The sequence below is a fragment of the Rhinatrema bivittatum genome, chromosome 10, assembly GCF_901001135.1.
Source record: "Rhinatrema bivittatum chromosome 10, aRhiBiv1.1, whole genome shotgun sequence".
Classification (NCBI taxonomy): Eukaryota; Metazoa; Chordata; class Amphibia; order Gymnophiona; family Rhinatrematidae; genus Rhinatrema; species Rhinatrema bivittatum.
Genome location: NC_042624.1, coordinates 127,081,783 through 127,100,130, shown reverse-complemented (window position 1 = coordinate 127,100,130; position 18,348 = coordinate 127,081,783). Strand labels below are relative to the sequence as shown.

The 18,348-nt window shown below is 43.2% G+C and overlaps 1 protein-coding gene across 2 annotated transcripts in view; it reads right to left on the bottom strand.

The window, feature by feature from the left end:
• Positions 1 to 18,348, bottom strand: part of ELOVL1 (ELOVL fatty acid elongase 1) — an 80,396-nt gene that overhangs the window by 57,178 nt on the left and 4,870 nt on the right. Inside the window, exon 1 of one of the 2 annotated variants that reach the window (XM_029618986.1) lies at positions 11,903 to 12,031. The exons of the other annotated variant lie outside the window; for it this stretch is intronic. The gene's annotated coding sequence lies outside the window, so the exon portion shown is untranslated. Of the gene's footprint in view, positions 1 to 11,902; positions 12,032 to 18,348 lie in introns of those variants that run through there. 2 annotated transcript variants of the gene reach the window in all.

Below are 18,348 nucleotides of genomic sequence, written 5' to 3'. Positions count from 1 at the left end.
AACATCCTGTTTCCAACAGAGGCCAAACCAGGCCACAAGAACCTGGCAAGTACCCAAACACCAAGAAGATCCCATGCTACTGATGCAATTAATAGCAGTGGCTATTCCCTAAGTCAACTTGATTAATAGCAATTAATGGATTTCTCCTCCAAGAACTTATCCAAACCTTTTCTGAACCCAGCTACACTAAACTGCACTAACCACATCCTCTGACAACAAATTCCAGACTTTACTGTGCGTTGAGTGAAAAAGAATTTTCTCCGATTAGTCTTAAATGTGCTACTTGCTACCTTCACAGAATACACCCTAGTCCTATTATTCAAAAAAGTGTAAATAACCGAGTCACATCTACTTGTTCAAGACCTCTCATGATCTTAAAGACCTCTATCATATCCCCCCTCAGCAGCCTCTTCTCCAAACTAAACAGCCCTAATCTCTTTAACCTTTCCTCATAGGGGAGCTGTTCCATTCCCTTTATCATTTTGGTTGCCCTTCTCTGTACCTTCTCCATCGCAACTATATCTTTTTTGAGATGCGGCGACCAGAATTGTACACAGAATTCAAGATGCGGTCTCATCATGGAGCGATATAGAGACATTATGACATTTTCCGTTTTATTAACCATTCCCTTCTTAATAATCCTAACATTGTTTGCTTTTTTGACTGCTACAGCACACTGAGCTGACGATTTTAAAGTATTATCCACTATGATGCCTAGATCTTCACAAGAACTGAATACTCATTCTAACAGAGTTCTCACTTCAACGTAATTTTCAGAGTCATAACATCTATTGAATATTAATTCAGCGTCTTAAGCATGGGGGTAGCTTGCTTATTACGGCCGTTACTACCCTAAACCAATTAAACCTGATATCACTTTGAATGCATATACAGCATTGCTCTTTGCTTCTATGGAAGGGGGAAATGTGGAAAACAGGATTTATATTCAGACAAAATCCAACAAGGCACTGATCTGTGCAGTCTGGGGAAACAAGCATCGGGGTAACTTGCTTGATGAGGCGGTTACTACCCTTAACCATTATGCTCACCTTTGATGCAGAGAGTAATGTTGGAGTTGCATCAATGACAGGATAGCAGGAAATTTGAATCAAACAGTTACCAACAAGGACCCTGGAACTTGGTGGTTGATGAAACAGATAAGTATGGGAAAATGTGGAAGCTTGCTAGGCAGATTGGTCTTTTTCTGCAGTCATTTCTATGTTTTTACATCTACCGAATAAATCACTCTAATGAATATTCCTGAATGATTGAACACTCATTCATATAGAATCCTCACAACAGTTGAATACCCTTTCAAACAGTTTTCACATCTACTAAAATTTGTATTCAGTCAAAAAAAAAAAATTAAAAGATCTCAAATTAAATCCTTATATTGTAGAAATAAATTCTCCAAATAAAATAGCAATATTTAAATCAACCATAATAAAAATTGATCAATCTACAGCCCACCTGGAACACTCCAAAAAGATTGCTCACCTTTAATCGAAACCTTCAAATCGTTCCCAAACCATGAATCAACAATAATTGTAGGGGACTTCAACCTTCATACTGATAATATAAACAAAAACAGCCCATTCGAAATATTTCTGGACACAATGGAAGCAATGGGATGGACAATTTGTAAATAAACCAACATACAAAGCTGGTCACATCCTTGACCTCATATTTGCATACCAAAAAAAACTGCCAAATCAAATTAACCCACACAACTATACCATGGTCAGATCATTAATTAATCAAAGCAGATATTACTCTACAATCAACATAACCAAATAAAAAAAAATTTCAAATGATTAAATTCCGGAAAAAAATAGAACCAGAAACCCTTGAACACCACTTCAAAAATAAATTACACAGGTGTATATCAATTTTGCTGACTGCAAGATAACATGTGATCTTTATGTATTTTAGTGTGCTGAATCAAAAAATCTCATCCGTTTCCTCCAGTCACATCCGGTTTTCCCACAAAACGCTCTCTACTCAAACTCTTATAGCAATAACGTAACATTATCATTTAGATATGCTGAATACGCAAAAAGACATGCTGAATATGCAATCGGTATAACCAACAGGAAGACTGCTTATGTCAGCATTTTATGGCTATATAAGCAGTGTGAAACCTGACGGCAGCTTTCAGTCGTTCAAGAGGCTTTACCCTGGTTATAGATTTACAACACTCTAATATATCTGACTTTGTACAAAAAGCTTATGCATATTTCAGGGTTAAACTGGATGACCAGGACAAACCTTGGGCACCACATAAAGTGTGCAGGACAGTGTGGACTAAAGATCAGAGAATAGGTCTCAGCTTCGGAGTTCCAATGGTGTGGCGAGAGCCCCAAAACCATGTTGACGACTGCTACTTCTGCATGGTAATTATTACCGGCATGAACACAGACAAAATCTTCCATCTAGTACCCAAATCTCCCCTCAGCTATAAGACACAAATATGATGGCAGACTACTGCTGGTGTTTACAGCGCGACAACCCTGATCATAAACTATTCCGGAGAATCCAAAGAGAACATTTCTCCCTAACAATTAAAATTTACACAACTATTGCTCTCTTGGTTAGACAATAGACTAGTTTTTTTTTTGCATGAAATATTACGTGCTATCTTCTTCAGAACTTATTATTCTTGATATTCGACTTTATAATCTTTAATCAAACATTTCTCATTTGTGAAAAAATGTGATGTATTGTATATTTTTGACTTCATATTTGGAATCAGCACCTTTCATATGGGTAAAATCAGCAAAAATAATTAGGTCAGCAGAAAACCATTTTTTCACATGTAGACCAGTGTTCTGAATCAAATTTTGATAACCCCATTTCCATTTGAACTCTGGCAAAAGATTATAAAAGAAATAGCTGTTGATCTATCCCCAGAACAAGAAAAAATGCTACAAACAACAAATAAACAATCAAAACACAAATGGTATAATGAAGAACTAAGAACTAAAAAACAAACAGAAAAAACAATGGAGAAAAAATCCTTCAACAGAAAATTTATTAAAATACAAATCTCAATTAGCAAAATACAGAGATCTGATAAACAAAATAAAAAGACAATACTTTGCTAACCAAATCCATTTTGCTATCTTCAATTGAAAACTACTATTCCAAACAGTAAAAAACCTTAAAGGACCCATCCTCATCTACAAAAACAATGAATTCACAAAATCATGTAATGATTATGCATGCTCATTATTACATAAAATAATCTAAAATCTCAATTCCCCCCAACAACCAAGAACTAAATACTCCTGAATTAAATTCTACTCAATATGGACATCCTTTGAAATAGTTTTCAAAGTTTGAAGTGCATCAGATTATTAATAAGCTAAAACCTGCAACTCACCCGCTTGATCCAATCCTTACAAATACACTAAAAAAAAACCAACCAACCACCATACCCCCCCCAATTATAAATCATTCTCTATCATCTGGAATAGTCCCCAAAATGACAAAAACAAGCTATTATTAAACCAACCTTAGAAAACAAAGCTGGAAATCCTAATGACTGGGACAATTACAAACCAATTTCAAACTTGCCTTTCATTTCAAAAGAAAAGACTTATTTCAACTAGAAAATCACCTTGAGGACAACAAAGTTCTATTGCCAACTCAATTTGGCTTTCGGAAAAACCACTTGACTGAAACATCGCTGATTTCATTAACTAACATTCTAAAAGGATTTGACCATAATGAATCATAGTTACTGATCCTAGACTTAAAAGCAGCTTTTTAGAACACAATCTCCTCTGCAATCAATTAAAAAGAATTGGAATTGGTGGAACTGTTCACAAATGGTTCTCTTCTTCCTAGAAAATAGATCTTTCCAAGTAAAATTAGGCACCACAATATCAGATATATTTGAGATAAATACTGGAGTTCCACACGGTTCAACATTGTCATCAACATCTACTTCCTTCCATTATGCTCACTTCTAGAAAATCGTGGTACTAAATTCTTTATATATGCTGACATCTGATTTTAAATTCCCTTTGATAAAACTACAGAAACCTTAACAAAACACTTGCAATCAATACACAAAGAGCTTTCTAATCTAAAACGAACCCTTAACAAGAACAAAACAAATAATATGGCTAAGAAGAAACAATACATCCCTTAAACCTCCATTTCTAAGCCTTGGAATAGCATTCACCTCTCTCATATAAGATAGACTATTCTCTTTTGCAGGACCAAAACTCTGGAATATACTATCTAGTCCTTTAAGAATTTTAACAGAAAAAAAATTCTAACAAGAACCAAAGACCTGGCTTTTCAAAACTAAATCTTTTATATCTTTACCCTGGTTATAGATTTATACTCTAATATATCAGAACCTCTTCCCATCCTTTTTGAACACTTTATCTAGTGAATTGTTTTGCATCTAACTAATGTTATTGAACATATAACTTAATTATTGCTTCTTTAATGATATGTAAATCTTGTTTATTACACTGTACACTTATATGCAATTTATGTAAACCGTTGTGATCATTCGCTGGGACGGTATATAAAAAGCATAAATAAATAAAATGACATAGCTTGATTGATATGAAAAGTAGCTACAACCTTTTGTAGAAACATTGAGTGCATTCATAGCATCACTTTATTATGGTAGAATTGTAATAAAGGAGGGAGGTGAACCAAGGCCTGCAGCTCACTCACTTCGTGTGGATGTAATTGCTACTAAAAACAGTACTTTCCCAAGAATTTTAGGTCAACTGTGTCCAAGGGCTCATATAGGGCTTCCATTATTGCTGCTAGGACCACACTGATGTCCCAGAGAACTGGAGGCTTCCTCATAGGGGAAAGAAGATGTAGGAGACCCCTCATGAACTTGAAGATCAGTGGGTGAACAGATCAGGGCTCCAATGTGCTGGTGATAGTACCAATATGCATTCTGACTGATGTTGCTGCAGGTGTAACAATAGCTGCTTTGTTCCGCAGGAGAGGGGCTTGACTGAATGCTCCCTGTACCATTTTAATGCATAACTTCCTCTTATGGAAGGCTTCAGGGCTGACGATAAGATATCTGTGATATCGGTGGGGAGGACCCAGTGTGCTATAGCTGCATGTTCAGCATCCATGCAGTGAGGGAAGATTGAAGTGTGAGCACGAGGAAGCCCTCCTCTTAGCTTAGGAGGGTCAGGATGCATCCCAGCTTCTGCAGAGAGCTGCTTGAAAATTGTACGAGATATGCATACATGGTTGTCTTAGCCATGCCGGAACCATCAAGGTCATTTTGGCTTCATCCTGCACGCACTTCTAAATTGTTTTGGAGTGTAACAGAATTGGGAACAACATAGGGAAATCCCCTGCTCCATATTAAGGTGGCATCTGGTGCTTCTCTGTACAGACTGGGACGAATGGAACAGAAACACTTCAACTTCATGTTTTCTGTTGCATGGTTGTCCCCATCATCAGAAGAGGTTGTCTGACTTCCTGTGCTAGGGCCCATTTGTGTGGGCAGAAAATTCTGCCTAGTCTGGCTGCTTCCTTATTCTCTATGCCCGGAAAATATGCTGCTTGCAACATCACACCACTGCGGTGAGCTCGGCTCCAAAGTTGAAGGGCTTCTTGACATAGATCCAAGAGCCAGTTCCCCCCTGCTTGCTCACATATAATATGGCTATCTGGTTGCCTGTGTGAATTATGCATTTTCCTTGAAGCAAATATTGCAATGGACATAGGGTGTAGTGCATCACTTATAATTCCAGCAGATTGATTTGATACTCTCTCTGAAAGTCCCAAAAATTTGTGTTTTGAACTGAAGATGATGAAAGCGCCCCCCCCCCCATCTGTGGTTAGCATTATCCAGTAGAGGAGTGGTTGAAGAAGAACCCCCATCTCTAGAGCATCTGGGCAATGCTACCATCAAGTGTCCGCTTTCATCGGGTCAGTCATTTGAATCTGGGACTTTAGGAGTTGTAGAAATTGATCCATTGAAACCATAACCCCCACTGAAGGTGTCTTGTGTAACTTGATGAAAGGGACTACATGATCTTTGCTGCCATGTGTCTAAGGAGCCACAACATATGGCACACTGTTGTGGATTCACTGTGCTGCAACTGCATCGCCAAAGAGCTTTGGCTCCATCAGGAAGAAAAGACCCGATTTGAAGTGTCTCTGTCCAGGTCTCTATGAATTGCAGAACTTGAATTGCTTGTAGATTCGACTTTTTGTAATTTATTAGGAAGCCCCAGCTACTCTAGACAGGGTTGCTACCATGTCTGACAGCAGAGTTCCCCTGGAAGGGGCTGTGATTAACCAGTCATCCAAGTACAGAAATATGCGAATTCCCGATCATCAAGTGTGCCACCACCACAGCTAGGTATTTCATGAAGACTCTGGGGGAAGACAAGTCTCCAAATGGGAGGAACTTGTACAGATAGTGCCTCATCCTTACTTTTTGAAGCAGAGGTATTGCCAACAAGAGGGGTATATGGGGATGTGTGCAAAAGCATCCTTGAGGTCGAGAGAAAGCACATCCAATGAAGAGGTCGGATAAATGGTAATATTTCCAGAGATGTTACCTGAACTTCTCACTGGATGTATTTTGTGCACCCTGAGATCTAAAGGGGCAAAGCCCCCCCCCCCCCCCCCCCCGATTTCTTGGGAATGAGGAAGTATTTGGAGTAATACCCCTGTTTGTGTTGGGGGAGGACGCAACTCCTGGATGGCATTCTGTTGAGGTAAGTATGCAATCTCCTGGGACAAGATGGCAGAGGGGGAGCGATCTATTGAGAAGGATGGTAGATGAGGCAGGCATGGGTGACTGAAAAAAGTTCAGGTGTTACCCTTGTTGAACTACCTTCTGAACTATAGTCAATACCCACTGGTCGGTAATTATCCCAGTCCATTGTTGGTAAAATTGGATCCTGCCCCTACCGATGTGCTGTAGTGGTGTTATTCTTAAAAGCCTGCTGGGGTTTAGGAGCCAGCTGGGTTTGTGGCTCTTGCTGTGTATCTGGTGACTTCAAGTTTGGGAAGGTTGGCTTTGTTATCGAAGTGACCGAAGCGGCTGCTGATATTGATGGTATGACCAGTAAGACATTCTTGTGTAAAGAGTCTTAAGAACGTAAGAACATAAGAAATTGCCATGCTGAGTCAGACCAAGGGTCCATCAAGCCCAGCATCCTGTTTCCAACAGAGGCCAAACCAGGCCACAAGAATCTGGCAATTACCCAAACACTAAGAAGATCCCATGCTACTGATGCAATTAATAGCAGTGGCAGAGGCTCTGCGGCCCCAAATATGCCCAAAGGAACTGGTGACTGCCAGCTCCATCGATGGTTCCTCTTGGCTCACCTATACATCCAAGGGTGTTTATGCTGCGAGCTTGATGGCATCCCTTGCCAGCAGCTACGGCCGATGATAGCCTCGACAGCAACCGTAGTGCTCATTAGCACAGATGGTGCATGAAGCCAGGTGGGGCCTCCAATGCTCCCCGATCCCAGCAGCTCAAGGCCCCTGAGATAATCTGCATTCATTTTGCCAATAGCTGTAGGCCAGATAGGACAGCATGATGCCCCATTTGGACACTGCAAAGGAGCCTCTAGGGTACTGGACCACTGTGCCTGGATGCCTTGAGTAGATGGAGACTCCAGCGCTTGACAGAATTAAGTTCGTCCATGGCCAAAACACCCCTGTAACCCAAGGGCTATCAGGAGTTCCAGTCTTTGACCTCGAGGGTGACCAGGGCACTCAATGGTGATTGTCACTGTAGAAAGCATCTACCCAACGCACCTTGATGGTGTCTAGGGAGACTATGGTGCTCAATGGCAGTCCTAGTCTGACACTAGAGGTCAGCGCTGCTACTCCTCCACATCAGGGCCCAAGGCACTCTATGATGCTAAGGTAGATGAGATTCCGCCGGTGCACTGAAACTCTACAGTGCCCGAAGATGCCTACGGCACAGAAGGCTGAGCCAGAGTGCTCGAAGCGTGCACGTCGCTTGATGGTGCCCACATGTCAAACTTAATACAAACAGATACAAACTTAGATTGTAAGCCCTCTGGAATAGGGAAATACCTACAGTACCTGAATGTAATCCACTTTGAAGCGTTGCGAAAAGTGGCATATAAATCTAAATGTCCCTTATGGCATAGAGGGTACCCTGGCAACTCAACAGCATCAAGGGTGACCATGGCACTCAATGGCAGTCCTGGTCCCTGACACATTCCTGACATTGATGTGTCAGATCATTGGGGCACTGGTCACAGATGTGCACAGGCAATTACTGGACATGGCTGCTGCTCACCCTCTCTCTCAAGGAGACCACACTCATCACAAGCAAGCAGGAGGAAAGGCTACGTTGTCCAAGGCTCCTTTGAATGAGCTCTCCCCTCCCGACAGGAATAGTGTGGTCCCTTGATCTCTTCACTGTCCAAACCTCCATCGATGCCGAGCGGTGAAATGACATGAACTTCTGCCCGGGTAGAACTCAGGTGAGGCCCCAGGCTCAGCGGCCTACACAGATCACCCATGGACTGCATTCCATCAGTCCTGCCAGCATCTGACAAAGGTGCAAAAACAGAGCAAGGAGAGGACACAGATACTAAACTGCAGGTGCAGTATTTAATAAGGAATAGCATTAGACTCTGCCAGGCTGCACAGCGACTAAGGAACGCCATGCAGCTGGGCAGACAGTGGAAAGAAGAGTAAAAGAAAATAGAATTACCATAAGGGAAAGGAAAGGAAAACAGCTGCAGCTCTAGAAAAAAAAAAATCACTTACAAAACTGAGAGGAAAGAGCAAAACTAAATACCATAACACATTAGTCTCTCAAGACCATACGGCTCCATGGGGAAAAGGGAAAAAAAAAAAAAAAAAAAGACTGAGGGACTCTGCCCAGGGGCCAGGGTGATGACCTCAGCTGCACATGCTCAGTAGGGCATGTTTGGAAGTCCTAGAATCTTTGAGATCAAAGTTCCATGCCGGCTCCATCTGATGACGTCACCCATCTGTGAGGACTGGCATCCTGCTGTCCTGTGAGCATTTATTCTCTTAGGCACTTAAGTTGTGGAATTTGCTGCTGGAGGATTCTCTCAAGGTATCTAAGAAAGCTACTTTGAAAAGGGTTCTGGAGGAAAACGTCCATAAACCATCAGTAGGCCAGGTAGATTTTGGGAAGCCACAAGAAACTCGTCTACTTTGTGGGATCTGCCGGCTATTGGTAACCCGGATTGGCCTCTGTTGGGAGGCGGGATGCTGGACTCTATGCATGGCAGCTCTTCTGATCTAAGGGCCAGCACGTGTTTGGTAGAGGGAGAGCAGGTAGAGTCCTGGACTCACCTATGTGAGCATAGCAGGGAATTGTCTCCGGTAATGAGAAGGAGAATCTGAGCAGCAGCATCCTACCTCCGTCAGTACTGCCACATCCTAGTACCATGAAGCTGCAGAGGGTAAAGACGAGAATCAGAAGAAGAGGACAGCATGCAGAAGTGTCAGAAGAATAGAAACTAGAAATAAGAGACTGGCAGGAAGAGTGCTGGGTCAATGATTACACCCCAACTTTTAGCCAAGTTAAATGGTGAAAGTTTAAAGAGGATTAAGCTCTGGAAGAGTCCAGGTTGTCCGTGTTAGATGGGGTTCAGGAATATGTAAAACTAAATACCTTGCTGGGTCACTGAGCCCAGCCACAGTCAAAAGTGCCCATTAAAGCCCCAATAGTTGATCATTCTCCCAGGAAGAAGCAGCGCTGGCTTTCTCAAGCCTAACAACTGTTTTATGGACTTTTCCTTCAAGAATTTATCCAATCCTTTTTTGAAGCTTGACCACATCCTCAGGCAGCAGATTTCCATAGCTTGATTGTGTGCTGAGTGAGCAAATACTTTTTACAATTTCTTTTAAATCTGCTTGCTGCCAGTTTCGTGGAGCATCCTAGTTCTAGTGTTTGAAAGGGTAAATAACTGTCCCCATTTACCCTTCCACCCCACTCGTGAGTTTATAAGTTTTAATCCTATCCCCTAACATGTTTAGTCTCTCTCCTTACCCGAGGTTTTCCAGCCTCTATCTTTTTGCTTTCCTTCTCTGTACCTACGTCTTTGAGATGTGCAACCAGAACTGCAGTCGCACGATGGATCTATACAAAGATGTTTCCTATTCCTTTCCAAATAATTCCTAACATTCTAGCATTAAGATGAAACTTAGCGAGGTAGGTGGGAGAAAAATATTTAAGTATCACTGGTAAAGGTAAGCATAAAAGAGCAGCCAAAATATGAGGAGAAGGTCCCCGAGACCCAGAAAAGAGTCCTGAAGAACAGCAACATCCCATGAAGAGCAGCTCTTAGGCAGGACCCAGAAGCTGTGATTAAGGCAAGAGGAAACCTAGTGATGAGCTGTGAGGTCAGGGTGGAAAGGAGAATGATGAGCAGCACTATTGAGACAGCTGAGAACATAAGGGAAGCAAGTGGGCTCCGATGTGCAAAGAGTCCAATACAAATTTTAAAAATCAGCATTACTGGATAATAAAGAGATTGCATCCCACAAAAGTCTTTGAGCCGTAGTCCACTGCCAGAGGACAGGTCTGGGCAGTACCAGTGAGGAGCTGAAGACAGTAAAAGGAAAGTTGCTCAGTTCTTGATGGATTGCTGGTGGGGACAGAGTTAGGATGGAGGACTTCAAAACCAGAGATAGGTAGAAATGAAATGAAAGACTGAGGAAGAGACTACACCAATACTCCTGCCCCTTCCTCCAGCATGATCTTGTAGGAGCAGGACAAAAAGACTCTCTCCCTGCTCACTGGGGCCACACACTGCAAGCATCTTCAGGATGCTGAGGAAAACGTGGCTTCTTTCCCCATCTCCCAAGCCTTGTGAGTAACCCATGGAGGAGGTCTCCTACCCTAGAATAACTCCCGCCCATGTACATCAAGTTCTCCCCCTTCCCACAATACATGACAGAGTCTCACCCTGCTATCCACACACACACACACACACAATACATCTTTCCTTATTCTTACTGGAGAGAGGTGTGAGAGATATATAAACCACTAATCAATACTTCTTTATTAAATTCTCTTCACCTACTCTTTAACACTCTCCTTCAGGACTAGCACAGGCAGCCCAGATGTGTTTCAATAAGACATCTCTCCATGTTCATGTCACATAGGGTAGGGGAACCTCACAGCCACCCAAACTCATTTCAACACTAATTATACCAAAGATGTGCAGATCTCTCCTACTCCACTGCAAGTTAGGCCTCAATGCCCTGGCATTAAATACAATCTGCAGTGACAACGTCTCACATGCACTCCGTATGACGCCCAAGCCTTCAACTCGACCCTAAATCTCGCAGTGGAAGCCCACATCAACAGCCAAATGCAGAGCTGAACCCTCATTTAAAATACACATTTTAGGAGCATAAACCTTATTGCTGATGTAGCAAGGACTTTATTTTATGTTTATGCAATTTTTACAAACTAACGAGATAATTCTCTTGATAGGAAACACAGAGAAAGAAACATCACATCACAATAGGTAAACATTTTAAACATCAAATCTCTTCCTTCTCTGATGTCCAGCCCTCAAATAGGGGGGGTTGGAGTTACCCTGCTCACAAAATGTGCATCACAAAGCCTGAGCACTACTTAGCGCCTTCACAGGGAAATCCCATGCAAATAAGGACGTTAAGTAGTACTCCCAGCCCTAAGAAAAGCAAAACGTTTCCTGCTCACTGCCACTTAACTGGATAAGGCAAAGAGCCGTCACTCAGCCCGAAAAGTCAGAAGTTACCCGGCTGAATGGCAGTGACTAAGTGCAGCCAGATAACCGGATGTGTCTGTCCTTAAACATACAACAGGATAGCAGCCGAGAGGCAATGCAAGGTGTCTTCCCACCAGGACTAGGCACTGCCACTCTTGCCTCACCTGTTGCTGTAGACGAAGGCTGGAAGAGGAGTGAGGAAAGCTCTGCGTCTCGTGTCCCTGGCTGCTGCTGGGATGAGAAGAGAGCTCTGCCCCGCTGTACTCTCACCTGCTGCAGGCAGAAGTAATCTTGCAAGCTGAGGGAGCAAACTATGCTGGTCCCGCCCTGAGTGACTCACATTTCCTCTGCCAACAGCAAACAGTAACTGCACCAGTGAAACCAGCTTCACAACAAAGCCAGGGCACACCCAGCATATCCTACTATCCATCAAGACACCGCACCCACATGGGCCTGACCTCCCTGGTCCCATCCCCACCCTCCCCCAGCAGGCTGCTCAAGCACAGAGGTGCTAGAGCCCTACAGGAATCTGGAAAAGAAACACTGATTGTCACAAGACCAGCACACAGACAGCAAGAGGCCCATGCACTACCAAAATGCCCGCACGGCGCTCAATGCAACATGCAAATGAGCCACCACACTAAGGGATAAACTGAGCATCACTAGTGCGTCCCTGCGATCTGGTGCCCGGGTTAGGAAAACGGACGCTCAAAACTGAGCATCCATTTTCCTAACCCGACTGCTGGCAAAACTATTGTTTTGCATTGCTGCTCTGTGGTTCTTCTGACTTTTTACTGCCACAAGTTGGAGAAGCCACAGAAAAGCAGTATTTTCTGTTCAAGACTTAACGCCAGCTCCGGGACTGGTGTTATAAGTTTTGAGGGTAAAAATGTGCACATCGGGTGCACAATGATTTTACATAACGGGGTAATAGGAATTAGCCTAATCAGTATCCATACAGGAATATGGGTATATAAAAGTTAAAAATAAATAAATGTATAATGAACGTGGCTTGCATGCACCTCCACGTCTGCAAACAAACCACAAGTCGTTTTATTTATAAACATTCAATATTCTGGCTTTTTCTTACAGGGAATGCAGGCCGGTTCCCTTACTACTTACCATGCAAAAGTAAATAATTCTGATGTCACCTCCGTAACTGCAAAAAACACAAAACTGCCTCAAGCTACCAGGCTCTCCGTGAAATAAAACAAAGCTCAGGACCTATGTGGCAAAGCTAGCCTAGCAAACCAGCATTAAATCCAACAGCACAAACGAGTAAACCTGCTACCTAAGAAAGCAGAGTGACCTGGAAGAGGAATACACCTGCTCCTGGGAAGAAGCTAGGCGGACTCGTACAGGACGGGCCGACCCTCAGACCAAGATTAATCTGCACAGCCCAAGGTGAGAGTCTGCCCACAGAGAAAGAAATGGGATTTTCCTCCTGCGATATCAGAGATGCACATTTCCCAAAGCTGAAAGGCTTCCCCCAAAGCAAGGAGCAAGAAAACCAGTTTAGTGCTCAGGGAAAGAGGAGAAAGAGCAGCGAGACTGCAGGGCTCCCATGCACTGCCAGGCCTGAGAAACAGAAGATGAGAGCTCCCTGGGCAGCAGGAAGGACCTGCACAATACAAATCTCAATAAAACGTGCAACTTGGCCAGCAGCAAGGCCTGGCAACCTTCTTCCTGTCGCTCGGCACAGAAAGAGGAGCTGTAGGTAGAGACACCCTGAAGGTAAGGAATCGTTTTGGGTATCTGCAGAACAGGCAGAGCAGGACTGGGCTGGGCTCGCCACATCTCTCTTTCTTGGACAGGAGGGGGAGACCTGTTTGTACTCAGCAGGGATTTGGCACCTTGGGCAGGGCTCTGCCCGTGAACGAGGAGGTGGCAGGAATGAGAGGAGAGGCAAAGCAGGGCAGGATGCAGACACACTCCAGCACTGCCCCTCTGACCTGCCCTCAGGTGACATCGCACTCCCACTCCGGCTCCTCCCGTGCCGCCGGGGATAGTGTGAAAACACCGCCCTCACACTGCAGTTACACCTCTGGGAATCTCAATTACTTTCTGCTCAGACACAGAGGGGTAGATAATTCAGAAGTCGTTTAGACAGATAACTGAAAGGTTAGCCATTTAAATGCCTAATTTGGCAATTTCAGCCACTTATCCTCGCTGTAACTTAGCCAGATATAAAAGGGGTGTCCTGGGGTTCAGCCGGATAGCCTTCGACCTGCTTCAGAGCCTCATGTGGCCAGATAACTCGCTACTTACCCGAGCCCCAAATCTTCCACCACCTCCCTGCTGCCTCACCCTAAAAAAAGGCACTGAAAGTCAGGCCGCCCCCTCTTTAAATGATCCCTTCTGCACCCCTGCAACAGCCCCAGCCATTACCTTGTCCATGCCAGGATGCCCAGCCACTTCCAGCATTGCTTAGGGCCCGGATTATGGATGAAGCTGGTGGCTGAGGGCATTTACTATCAATCCCTGGTGCTAGTGCCACGTACCGAGCGCTGGGCCTTTCCTTGCATCGCCCCCCTCTGCTGCTTTTACAGCTCTGCTCAATATCAGATTACAGATTATTTCAGAAAGCTTTCAAGACATCTATTTAGTGAGGCTTTTAAGGTCTTCGTTGTCTCTTAGTTTTTAATGCTTTGAGATTCTATGCTTTTTGTTTTTATTATAAAAGATTAGAAGTTATCCGACTGTTTTATACACATTTGTTTTGTTGCTTTATTGTTCATAGGTTTTACTGATTATGTTTTCATCCTGTGCTACTTTGCTGTTATCAGATTGTTTTATACACATTTTGTTGCTTTATTGTTCATAGGTTTTACTGATTATGTTTTCATCCTGTGCTACTTTGCTGTAATCCACCCAGAACAAAATAGGAACTTCTATAAACCAACTCTGGAAGCCGCCAGGATCACATAGCACATTGATCCCAGCATGGGCAAAGGGCTCAGTTTTGAAGGTAAGTGGTGGGTGAGAGGGGTCTGCCTGGGATGGGGGAGGAGGGGCAGGTATTTATTTATAGCAGGAAGGGAGGGGGAGCCCAGGTCAGCAGAGATCCTGTTGTAGCTTTCAATGCTTTTTAGGTTGAGACAACGTTTTGGGTCAGCGGGGTGAGCATCTAGCTGGGAGACCTGTGACGTGGAGTTAGAGGTGCACTACTTACCTGCATCTCTCTGAAGATATCCGGCCACATGAAGCTGGACAGCTTTAGGCCTAAGCAATCCTATTCAATCAATGGCTGGTTAGGGTTAAAGATGGCCCCACAACAGAGAGAGCCTGCTCCTGAGCCTCATCTAATAAAGCAGCTAGGATCTCTTCTCAATGAGAAGGAAGCAAGGTGCCATAAACCTGAAGTACAGAATTTATCCAAGGAATAGTCTTATTAATTAAAAACTTGTGAACTAGTACCACGATTTTATCTTAGCCAACGAAGAAATTGTACAACTGGAGTAATAAGATCATGAGGGCCAAGACTTTTTATGATTCTAGCAGCAGAGTTCTGCACTATTTACAAAATGTGGAAGTAGCTAGTCAGGCGGCCAATACATAGTAAATTGCAAACATCTAACCCAGTTAAAAGTCAAGCCTGCAGAACATACAGAAAATTGTTAGCAGGGAAGCAAGAGGTTAGAGCCTGGGGAGCATCCGTAACTTGGCAAAAAAACAGGATTTCAGAAAAAGACTGAGGAACTGGTGGGAGACTAAATTTCATCTGCCATTCAGATCCAATGTGATGCACAGAGGGAAAAGTAATCCCAACTGCAGGTAGACGATGCCGGCTTCTACGCTGGGAGTGTAGATTATACGGCGGCCGCTGAACTTAGGTACATATTCGGTGGCCGATACTTAGCCGCATAAGTCACTTTGAATGAAATCCTCAGCTCAGATTGCAGCTGCAGGATAAAAGCAAATGAAATGTTAGGAACGATCTGAATAGAAACGAGGAATAGAAGAGAACATGTACTGCCTCTATTCAGCCATGGTGCACCTGCACTTCCAGTCACTCCATTTATAAAACAGCTGAACTAGAAAACGTGCGGAAGACCACGGCAAAGGTAATGGAAGTGCGAGCTGGGGCTCTTCAGCTTGGAGAGATGAGCGAGGACGTACATGATAGAGGTTTAATTATGAGTGGGGTGGAAAAGGTACATGGGGAACTGATGTTTACTCTTTCCAGTAGTACTAATAGACACTCCATGAATCTGCTAGATTCAAAACAAAGTATTTTTGCATCCAGAACACAGTTAAGCCATGTCACTCGTTGCTAGAGGATGTGATCAAGGTTAATAGTATAGCTGAATTAAGGGTTGGACAAGTTTCTGGAGAACAGTCCTTAAACAATTGCCCTCCAGGTGAACTTAGAGATCGCCACCTCTTACATCTGGAAATGGACAGGAATGGGATCTGCCAACTACTTGCAGAAGACCTGGACCAGCCACTGACGAGATAGGATGCTAGGCTCGAACTGCCGATAACTTAGCATAGCACTTATCTTCTCATCTCTAAACCTTAGAGTCACCTTGATGTCATTCCATAATGCCAAAAGGAACCTCACCATTCATTAATGAAAGTGCAGGGTTAATGGAATGCAAATGCAGGAGACTAAGGCACCCAGGGCCAGTACAAGGTTGATAGAGTAGCTTCTTCCACATGGTACCGGAAATAAAGTTCCAGATCTAGAGAGCCTTGGAGGTATTGGCTCTCGGAAATATGGTACATGGAAAACCATGATTAGGATATAGTTCTTTTTATGTCCTTTTAATTGGTCTATGATTACTACCTTCACTTGTGTGTTATAATTGATGAAATCTGTAGAAGTATTTTGTACATCACTGAGCAATTTTTAAATCTGGAAAGATTTATAAATATTTCTAAATAGTTATTCCAAGTTCCAACCTATTCAGGAAGAATAGGATAGGAAGAAAGGGAAGGAAGAATGTGCTATATATAAAAAGAAAAACTAAAGCATCAGAACAGAAGAACTATTGAGATGAGGAGGCAGCTCTGTGACTTAACTTGACCCAAGTCAGAGACAGAGCACTATCTTTGGCAGGACCTTTACTATGGAACACATTACCCCTGGAATTAAGACTAATGAAAGATTTAAAACTCTTCAAAAAAGGCTTAAAAACATGGCTCTTCAAAAAAGCATTTCACAGTGAGTTAGTGGAACAACAACACAAAAACAGCTGAAAGTCACCAGTATAAAATGCAGAGTTGCTTATTTTTATTACTTTTTCTCATATTTAAGTATTATATTAGAAAGACAGTATAAACATATGATTACACTAACAATCATAAATGGTAACCACACCCATTCCCATTTAGAGTATATTATTGAACTATGTAACCGTATAATACTGGCACCTTTTTGGATAATTTAAAAACCAAACCAAACATATTTGTGCCTAACTGTAAACCATTGTGATGGTGCTGTACTAAACAACGGTATAGAAAAGTTTTTAAAATTAAAATTAAATTAATATAAATGGATGTTCCACTGCTGCAGAAGACATGGATAGGGATTTAATGGAGAATATTCATGAAGTTGCAATAAATTAGGGATTTCCATCTGCTAGATGTTGACTGGGACATCCCAGCTGCAGTCTTCTAGAAGCAGGGAGATCCTGGGCTCTATGCAAGAAGTATGCTGTAAGCTGGTAGGAGAGGGAGCTACAGATGCTGTGCTTACCAATGGAGCCAGTGTTTCTGATGACCTATCAAGCAGGGCTGCAGTGATCACTGGACGCTGTGCTTACCAATGGAGCCAGTGTTTCTGATGACCTATCAAGCAGGGCTGCAGTGACCACTGGACGCTGTGCTTACCAATGGAGCCAGTGTTTCTGATGACCTATCAAGCAGGGCTGCAGTGACCACTGGACGCTGTGCTTTAGTATTACCAATGGAGCCAGTGTTTCTGATGACCTATCAAGCAGGGCTGCAGTGATCACTGGACGCTGTGCTTACCAATGGAGCCAATGTTTGATGACCTATCAAGCAGGGCTGCAGTGATCACTGGACGCCGTGCTTACCAATGGAGCCAGTGTTTCTGATGACCTATCAAGCAGGGCTGCAGTGACCACTGGACGCTGTGCTTTAGTATTACCAATGGAGCCAGTGTTTCTGATGACCTATCAAGCAGGGCTGCAGTGACCACTGGACGCTGTGCTTTAGTATTACCAATGGAGCCAGTGTTTCTGATGACCTATCAAGCAGGGCTGCAGTGACCACTGGACGCTGTGCTTACCAATGGAGCCAGTGTTTGATGACCTATCAAGCAGGGCTGCAGTGACCACTGGACACTGTGCTTTAGTATTAGAGCACAGGCAGTGATTGTTCATTCTAGGGCAAGGATCTTAACTTCAGAAAAACTGTTAAAATGGGGGGAGCCCCTCAAGGAGTCATTAGCTGGATGGGAAAATCTAGGGGAAGTACAAAAGGAATGAGGAAAACTAGAAGCAACTAACTTTTTTGTTAGGAAAGTAAATATAGGTAAGAGGAAAGCAGCAACTTTGGGGTTTTTCCTTTAGAGCAGCAGCTAAAAAGGTAAGGAAAAGAAAGGTTAATATTCATAAGTTACAAGAGACCGCAGTATCTGGAA